We start from the raw sequence: 10,188 nt of genomic DNA, 5'->3' as shown, positions 1-10,188 counted from the left end.
GCTAGTATTGCCCAGTCAGCTAATTTAAGCCACAAATGCACAAGAAGCATCAGTCCCTAAATTTTTTTCTTGAGCTAATGGAAACTGAGGAGGTCTATGGCACATTGAAAAAAGTAAAGGACTGGATCCCAATAAAATTGAGATGAGGGCAGTAAAATTTGTAATATAATATATCGCCCCTGGTTTATCGCACATTTTTAATTTAGCTCTCGATTCCAGCATTTTCCCCAATGACATTTAAAAGGGTAGAATTGCTGTAGTGCGCAAAGGAGGCGTTAAAAATCCAGTCTCTCGATTTTTTTCAAAAGGGCTTGAAAAGTTTATATTTCATAGATTTAATAACTTTGTCAAGAAAATTGGATTAATAACTTACTCCCAACATGGATTTAGGAAGGGACGATTGACAGAGTGGGCATTACATCTACTTAAACAACGGGCAGTTCAAATTGCAGATACTGGTCTTCTTACTCTTGGTCTGTTTATTGACTTCAGTAAAGCCTTTGACTCCCACAACCGTAATGCTTTCTTAAGTAAGTTATCAGAGTATGGAATACGGGGCGGCCCATTCAATTTAATTAAGTCATACCTGAAATACAGAGTTCACTGAGTCCGTATAGACAATGTTAAGTCACCTCTGCTGCCCCTACAAACCGGAGTACCGCAAGGTAGGGTTTTAGGCCCGCTATATTTAATTTATATGTTAATGATATAATTCTTATTAACTAATCAGCTAAATGGTTTATGTATGCTGATGACAGTAGCATTCTTTATAAAGGGAAGATCAAAACGATGTAGCTCTGCAGTGCAACCGAACACTTCAATCCGTATCAGGGTTGTCGGAGTATGACGGCATAATAATCAATCCCACTAAGAGTAAGGTTTTACTGTTTAGACCAACAAATAAAGTTATCACAGTGCAAAATAAGATCAGTTATAAGAGTAAAGTTATAACAATAGCAGATGAGCATAAGGTTATCGGTGTTGCTTGTAACTCTCGCTAAAACTTGGGTATCCACATTAATCACGTCTGCGAGAAGCTCTCTACTGGTGCAGGCGCTCTGTCCTGCTGCGGGAACCTCATTCCCGAATGCGTTTGTACGCAGCGTTCTTTGCACTCCACACAAATAATTGCAGTCTTGTCTGGAGCTCAACAACAAAAAGAAAGACGGATAAAATTAATCTGCTCCAGAAGAAAGTCTTGCGCTATGTGGCAAGTATTGGGATGCACACGTCTACAAACAACATTTTTCCGAAGTATGGGATTACTCATTTCCTCCACAGTGATGAGTATGAACTCTTATATCGACTTTATTTCTCCTCCGTTGAATCAACAAATTTTCTTAAAACAATTCCAACGTTGCAACGACGAACAACAGGTGTATTCACGATAGACCCCCATATTGACTAGTTCCCTATTTCCGCCCCCAAAACAAGTTTCAGTCTTTAAAACATAATGTTCCATCAGTTCTAAGCAAATATCCCGTTTTTCCATCTGAAAAACAATTTAAACATTATTCATGTAACCTCAACTGAACTCTTACGTGTCACCCTGATTGTTTTATCTTGCCTGAGTTTTAAAATGACTAGTTGTCCTTTGACCGTGCGTTTCCACATTATGAAATGATTTTTTTTATTGTCTCACTCTTTGTTTCGTGTGTATGTACGGTTTTGAGACCTGTTTTATTGCCGATATATTTTAATGTCAGTTTTATGCGTGCAGTTTTTTTTGTTGGTACTCTGCGTCGACGCCTATATAGAGGCCGACGCCAGCGGCATCGGCCTCTGGGCATCCTTGCGCAGCGTAAACCGGGCTTTTCCGAATACGTTGTTGCTTACGCCAGCCGTGCACTCACCAAAGCGGAAGCCAATTACACTGTTGCAGAAAAGGAGTGCCTCGCCATAGTGTGGGCGTTAACAAAATTTCGTCCGTACTAGTACGGCCGCCCCCTAGACGTTGTTACTGATCACCATGCACTCTGCTGGTTGGCTACCCTGAAAGACTCTTGTGGACGCCTCGGCCGCCGGGCCCTTCGTCTTCAGGAATGTGACATTACCGTCGTGTATAGGTCGGGCCGCAAACAATCCGACGCTGACGCCTTCTCGCGCTCACCTTTGCCATCTCCTGCGCCCGCTTCGTCCATCTCCGACTCGACGCTGGCCGCGCTCACCGCCACTGACCTCCCTTTCGAACAATGACGGGACCCATGGATTTCTTCGCTCCTCGACGTCCTCAGCGCACCGTCCACGGCTTCGTTCCGTCGGTCCCTTTGTCGTCAAGCTTGCCATTTCACGATTCGAGACTGTCTACTGTATTGCCGCAACTATCGCTCGGTGGACCGCAAATGGCTCTTGGTCATCCCTCGCCACCTTCGCTCTGATGTTTGTATGGATCATCATGCCGACCCACAATGTACACATGCTGGATTGCTGAAAACATACGAGCGTCTGCGCCAGCGATACTACTGGTGCGGAATGTACACATTTGTCCGCCGTTATATACGCTCGTGCATTGCCTGTCCGCAGCGGGAGTCACCTCCTCGTCTTTCCGGCGGCCCGTTACAGCCATTTTTTTGCCAAGCTCGTCCCTTCGATCGCGTGGGCATCGACCTCTATGGTCCGCTCCCGTGCACGCCTGCCGGGAATCGTTGGATTATAGTAGCCGTGGACCACCTCACAAGATACGCGGAGACGGCCGCCCTGCCCTCGGCTACTGCTCGCGACGTCGCATCCTTTTTCCTTCATCACTTCTTTCTACGTCACGGGGCCCATCGAGAACTACTCAGCGATCGCGGCCGCGTTTTCTTATCCGAATTCGTTCACGAGGTTCTGGATGCGTGCCACACCGTTCATCGCAGACCACCGCCTATCATCCCCAAACGAACGGCCTCACTGAAAGATTCAACCGGACTCTTGGTGACATGTTCGCCATGTATCTTTCCTCTGACGCCACTAATTGGGATCAACTCCTGCCATTCGCAGCTTAGGCATACAATACTGCTTCCCAGGCCACCACCGGTTTTTCCCCTTTCTATCTTTTACACGGCCGTGAACCTTCCTGTCTTCTGGACACTATCCTTCCTTACAACCCCGACAATTATGAATGCACCTTCTTCTCCGACGCTGCCCGTCATGCCGAGCAGTGCCGCCAGCTGGCTCGCTCGTTGACATCCGCCACTCAAAGCCTCCGCAAATTTGAGACTGACCAAGGCAAGCCCATCCATGACTTCCCAACTGGCTCGCTCGTCTGGCTGCCTGTGCCGGCTGCATCCAAGTTTGCGGCTAAGTACCTCGGTCCCTACCGTGTTGTGCAACGCACTTCACCAGTGAACTCACTTCACCAGGGAACTACATAGTCGAACCGGTCACGCCCTCCTCGGACCACCGCCATCGCGGCCGCGAAATTGTTCACGTGAGCTGGCTAAAACCATACTACGACCCTATCGTCATCTGCTCGCCCTGAGTCGCCAGGATGGCTCCCTGTTTTCACCGGGGCAGTTGAAATGAAGAGGGCAGTGCGCCAGCACCAACGACGACGAAGCGATTTGTGCGTCCTCCGATACCGGCGGCCGCGCGCGTGGAGAGCTCGAGCTCGCTCTTGGTTCTGTTCTGGTGCCGCCTATACTCGATCAGCCTGTGCCATCGTTTCGCTGCCAGCCCTTCGAGCTTTCCCATAAACCCCTCTTCAGTACATGTTTTGAGCGAAATCCTCGACTTAGTAATTCCAAATGATTCCCTTCTGGTAACCCTGGACGTTGCTTCATTATACACCAACATACCGCATGCTGATGGCATCAAAGCAGTCGTCTCTGCTTATGAGCGCTTAGAATCCAAACAACCGGTTGACGGCAACACGCTTGCAGAGCTTTTAAAACTTATACTCGATTTAAATAACTTTGAGTTTAATGGCCAGCACTACGTACAAATAAGCGGAACATCAATGGGAACAAAAATTGGACCAAATTACGCTAATATATTCATGGGCGCACTTGAGACAGAATTCCTCAATAGTTCTCGATACAAACCGATACTTTACAGAAGGTTCATAGATGACATATTCATGATCTGGACACACGGGGAGGAAAAGCTAACGAAGTTTATTTCCAACTTCAACAACGCTCACACTAGCATCTCGTTTTCATCTTCATATTTAACTTCGTCATTGAATTTTCTTGATGCCCAGGTGACTATCACGGGAAACAAACTTGAGACAACGGTTTATAGAAAACCCGCGGACCGACATCAGTACTTGCACTTCCAGAGCAGTCACACCCGGCATTGTAAAACCTCCATCGCGTACAGTCGGTCCCTACGTTTCCGGAGGATTTGCTGTAAAGATGACGACTTTGAATCAAGCTGCGAGCAACTCCGGGCAGACCTAGCACGACAGAAACACCCATTGTCAGTTATCGACGATTCAATCAAGGAAGCTTCAAGGCATGACCGGCGCGAACTCACAAATGGCAAGAAGCAGCCACACCCGAACTCTCAAGTCAATCTTGTCCTTACACATTCGGCGTCAATCCCCAATGTTAATGCAGTCCTTAAGAAACACCACAACATCCTTCAAAAGAGTGAAAGGATGAAAGAAGTCATCCCTGCTCCGCCACGCATTGTGTATAGGCGTGCAAGGAACATCCGTGATATAATACCATCATCTACAATCGGGAACCGTAGCTTCAGAGGATCTGCGCCATGCAATAAACCTAGGTGTAAACTCTGTCCGATGATGGAAACAACTACTAGCGCCAAAAGCACAGCGTCATCCTTCGCATTCCAGATAAAAGGCAACTTCTCATGCGACAGCGCTAATGTTGTCTACCTCCTGGAATGTGGCACCTGTAAAGCTCAGTACGTGGGACAAACAGTTACGCCGTTCAGAATTCGCATCAACAATCACAGATCACATGTGCGGACGCAGCCAAATCTCCCACTTTCAAAACACATAAACAACCTTGGGCATCCATTCGATAACTTTAAAGCTATTGTACTTCAATCGGGGTTCAAAACTCATTATGAGCGCGAGAGCAGTGAATCATACCTGATTCACAAATTTAACACATTCTCAAGCGGCATCGACGAAACAACAGGCCGGATATCATGCTTACACCCCTACAGTACCAAATAATTATCCAAGACATGTTGATGGCAGAGACTGACAGAACGGGCGTCAGAAAGCATAGCAAACATTTCTTTCTTCTTTTCTTATGTCACATGCATTTCCACGCATTTAGTGTTTTTTAAAGGTATTTTTGTATTGTAATGTCATGCCTTGTAATGCATTATCACGCATTTCTCTTGTGCGCGCGCTCACGCACCGTGAAGAATTACATTTGTCTCAACACAGTACATTGTACTTGCCACTAACTGCAGTTCGTTTCTGGTGTTGTGTGTGTGTGTTCTGTAACCTTGCGTCTTGCTCTTTTGTTGTGTATTGAGTGGTTGCGTAAGGATTCTCCTTTTTTTGTGTATTGAGTGGTTGTGTAAGGATCCATTAGTCATTAGAAACTTGTGTTTTTTTCCTAATGACCTATCTTATATAGTGTTGTGCTGCTACAACCCCTCTCTGAGTGGGATTTTTCATATTCTTGTGTAGTAGCGCTTTTTTCTTTATTTTTTTTTTGGCATTCCTGCGGACCGACATGCCTAGTACTTTCTCCTGGAATGTTGCCTTATGGCGGTGCGGCTGCCAGGCGCTTCGCGCGTGTTGCCACAATGCGTCTTGAGTGCCATTTTGTAAAGTCTTGTGCAGTAAAGGTTTTTTTTTTGTCACAACCCTGTGGCAGCTGTACGCTGTAGAGGTTCGCGCTTGTCATCAACTTTTCTGTGGTTACCTCCCTCCGAACACCTGCCGCCGTTTCAAGTTGTAACCAATCTTTTTTTTTATTATTATTTTTTTCTAAACCTCTCCCCTCACCACTGTTTGTGTTTTTGTGTTGACACTTTTTTCTGTGCCTCGCGGATGCTATAAAAGCTGCTTGTTTCAAACACAGTAATACACTCGAAAAAGGCTGGTCCTCCAGCCGAAACGTCGTGAATTAAATCTTATGTTTTTCATGTTCTGGTACTATCTTCTATATATATATATATATATATATATATATATATATATATATATATATATATATATATATATATATATATATATATATATATATATATATATATCTATATATTGTAGGGGTGCGTTTATTAGGCGTCCTCAAGAGACCGAACCGCCGTCCAGGATCTGGCAGCGTAGACGGGCGTAGCCAGCACCAAGAGAGCGGGGCAACTTCGTCGTCGTCAGGCGCAGCGTAGTGTCGGCGCATAACTTCGTAGTGTCGGTGCATGGCGGTAGCGGAACCTGTCAGTTGGCTCACTACAGTTTCCCCCGGGCGAAAAGGAGCCAGCCTGGCGTCTTAAGGGGAAGGAATAACAGAGGGGTCGTAGTACGGCTTCAGTCGGTTGACGTGGACGGTTTCGCATTCACGGCGACGCAAGTCCGCAGCGGGTGCAACGGGCTCAACAATATAATTGACCGGAGAGGTTTGTTTGAGAACCCGGTAGGGACTATGATACTGATGCTGCAGTTTCCGCGAAAGGCCGGGAGTTGTGGGAGGCACCCAGAACCACAAAAGGGAGTCGGTAGGGTAGGAGGTAGAGGCCGCGGAAGTGTCGCGGTCATGTTTTTGCTGCCACTGGGTCTGCGTGGTAAACGAGCGAGCAAGCTGACGGCATTCTTCGGCGTACCTGGCAGCGTCGGAGAGTGGCGTGGACTCGGAAATGTCGGGCCGGTAGCGAAGAAGAGTATCCATCGTGCAGGGGGGCTCGCGGCCGTAGAGAAGAAAGAAGGGAGAGAATCCAGTCGTGGTTTGTGTCGCAGTGTTATATGCGTAGGTGACGAAGGGAAGAACTCGGTCCCAGTTGGAGTGGTTCGCGTCGACGTACATGGACAGCATGTCACCGAGGGTTCGGTTGAAACGCTCGGTCAGGCCGTTGGTCTGAGGGTGGTAAGACGAAGCGGTTCGATGGATAATGCGGCATTCCTTGAGGAGGACCTCAAGGGCGTCAGACAGGAATACGCGTCCACGGTCGCTGAGCAGTTCTTGAGGAGCTCCATGGCGAAGAATCAGGTTCTTTAGAAGAAAGGAAGCCACGTGGCGGGCGGAGGGAGATGGTAATGGAGACGTTTCAGCATAACGTGTGAGATGATCCACGGCCACGATGATCCAGCGGTGACCAGAGGGAGTGGGAAGGAGGGGGCCGTAGAGGTCAATGCCAACGCGGTCAAACGGGCGGGCAGGGCAGGGTAACGGCTGCAGTGGAGCAGGCGAGGTGTGAGGCGGACATTTACGCCGTTGACAGGATGGGCAAGATCGCACAAAGTGGCGAACAAAGCGGTACATGCCACTCCAGTAGAATCGGATACGTAGACACGCGTAGGTTTTCAACACGCCGCCGTGAGCACGCTGGGGGTCCGCATGGAAAGCGGCGCAAATGTTGGTGTGTAGATGGCGGGGGATGACTAGGAGCCATTTGCGTCCGTCGAACAGGTAATTGCGACGATAGAGGAGAGCGTCCCGAATAGAAAAGTGACGGGCTTGACGTAAGAGGGAACGGGACGAATTATCAGTCGTAGGACTCGAAAGGAAGTTAATAAGAGTGGCGATCCAAGGGTCTTTCCGCTGATCGGTGGACATGTCGGCAGTGGCAAGCGAGCACAAGTCGTAAGCAGATACAGGAGCATGCGATGAAGCACTAGGTAGCGGCGAGCGGGAAAGAGCGTCCGCGTCAGTATGCTTGAGGCCAGAGTGGTAAATGACATGAATGTCATACTCCTGCAATCGCAGAGCCCAGCGAGCTAGGCGGCCTAACGGGTCTTTGAGAGAGGCCAGCCAGCACAGGGCATGGTGGTCGGTTACTATACAGAACGGGCGACCGTAGACATAGGGACGAAATTTTCCAATGGCCTAAATGATGGCCAAACATTCTCGTTCGGTAACAGAATAGCTGGCCTCCGCTTTGCTCAAGGTCCGACTGGCGTAGGCGACCACATATTCACGGAAGCCAGGTTTGCGTTGGGTGAGAACGGCACCCAGACCAATACCGCTGGCGTCAGTGTGGATATCAGTAGGCGCAGTCGGGTCAAAGTGGCGCAGGATAGGAGGCGAAACCAAAAGGCGGCGCAAGGTGTCGAAGGCGTCATCGCAAGCAGGCGTCCAGGCGGAGAGGTTGGAGCTGCCTGCGAGTAGCTGGGTCAGAGGAGCGATGATCGAGGCGAAATTCAAGATGAAGCGACGGAAGTACGAGCAAAGGCCAACGAAGCTACGGAGCTGCTTCAGTGAGGTGGGCTTCGGAAATTCGGCAACTGCACGAAGTTTGGCGGGGTCCGGAAGAATGCCGTCTTTAGAGACTACATGTCATAAAATGGTGAGTTGTCGAGCAGCAAAGCGGCACTTTTTCAAATTCATCTGGAGCCCAGCGTCAGTAAGACAAGCCAGAACGCGCTCCAGGCGGATGAGATGAGAAGAAAAGTCCGCAGAAAAGACGACGATGTCATCGAGATAGCAAAGACAACTCTCCCACTTGAGTCCACTAAGGATAGTGTCCATCAGGCGTTCGAAAGTTTCCGGGGCGTTGCAAAGGCCAAACGGCATGACGTTGAACTCATATAAGCCGTCAGGTGTTATGAAGGCAGTTTTTGAGCGATCAGCGTCAGCCATGGGCACCTGCTAGTAGCCCGACCTCAAATCCAGCGAGGAGAAATACTCAGCTCCCTGCAAGCAGTCCAGGGCGTCATCGATTCGTGGCAGGGGATAGACGTCCTTGCGTGTGATGTTGTTGAGCCGGCGGTAATCAACACAGAACCTGATGGAACCATCTTTCTTTTTTACCAACACAACAGGAGACGCCCAGGGACTGTGGGAGGGCTGTATGACACCCCGACGGAGCATGTCGTCCATGTAATCAGAAATGACGCGGCGCTCAGAAGCCGAGACACGATAGGGGCGCTGGCGAAGAGGGGCGTGTGTACTGGTGTCGATGGTGTGCGCAACGACAGACGTACGGAGGAGGGCGACGAGTTGATCACGTAGCGCGGATGGAAGGTCGGCGTCAATGGCACGGTGGAAGACGTCGGAGGGCGGTGGACCATTCTTAGCATCACAAGAGCTGAGCACATCGACATCGAAGGAAGCGGTGGTATCAAGAATAGGGTAGGGAAGGCAGGAATCAAGTTCTTCAATACGCCCGAGGCATTCACCTCGGAGCACTGCTGACGGGAACGAAGATGGGTTCGAGACGTAAATTGCACTTTGTCCGTGGTCTATCGTCAGAACAGCAAAGGGAAGCAGGAGGCAGGGATGGCGGGAAGCGGTTTCGGAAGGCGTGAAGAAAACAGTTGAATGAGTGACGCCGGCACAGGAGAGGGGTACGAGGGCTGCAGAAAACGGAGGAATGTCGGTATCAGTCGCAACCACAAGTTTGGCAGACTGCGTAGGTACGTCGCAAAAGGAAGCGTCACACAGCTGAGAAAAGGCAATTTCAGCTCGAGCGCAGTCAATAACGGCACGATGAGTCGAAAGGAAGTCACATCCCAGGATGATGTCGTGTGAGCAGTGAGAAAGCACAATAAACTCGATGGTGTGCAAAACATCTTGAATGAGGACACGGGCCGTACATGCGGCTGAGGGATGAATGCGCTGTGATGAGGCGGTGCGAAGCGAAAAGTCAGAAAGTGGGGTAGTCACTTTGCGGAGTCGGCGGCAGAGAGCTTCACTTATAACAGATACTGCAGCGCCCGTGTCGACGAGGGCGAGAACCTTGACACCTTTCACGAACACTACGATTACATTAGCGGGACGACACGGAGGACTTGAGGAGTTCGAAACAAGCGCAGTTCTTGCCCCCGGAACTGCGGCTGTTAGTTTCCCTCAAGCGCGGAGCTAGAACGTCGCAGCATCGGAGAAGGGGAACGACGTCGAGGGGAAGGCGATCGGCGAGTGGTGTAAATTTGGCGATCAGAAGAAACAAAGGGGGGACCAGGTGGCCTTCTCGGCGAGGATAGTTCGGCATCGTACAGATCAGGTCGAGAAGGCGGAAGGCGCTGGCGGCAAAGCCGCGCGACAAGGCCGGGCAGATCACAGGCGTAACAGATGGGTCGGTTGTCCGCAGTACGCCAGGGATTCGTAGGATGTGGGCGAACCCTTG

The sequence above is a fragment of the Amblyomma mixtum genome, chromosome 7 (assembly GCF_055824585.1).
Source record: "Amblyomma mixtum isolate Tamu chromosome 7, ASM5582458v1, whole genome shotgun sequence".
Lineage (NCBI taxonomy): Eukaryota > Metazoa > Arthropoda > Arachnida > Ixodida > Ixodidae > Amblyomma > Amblyomma mixtum.
This window is presented reverse-complemented; position numbering follows the sequence as displayed.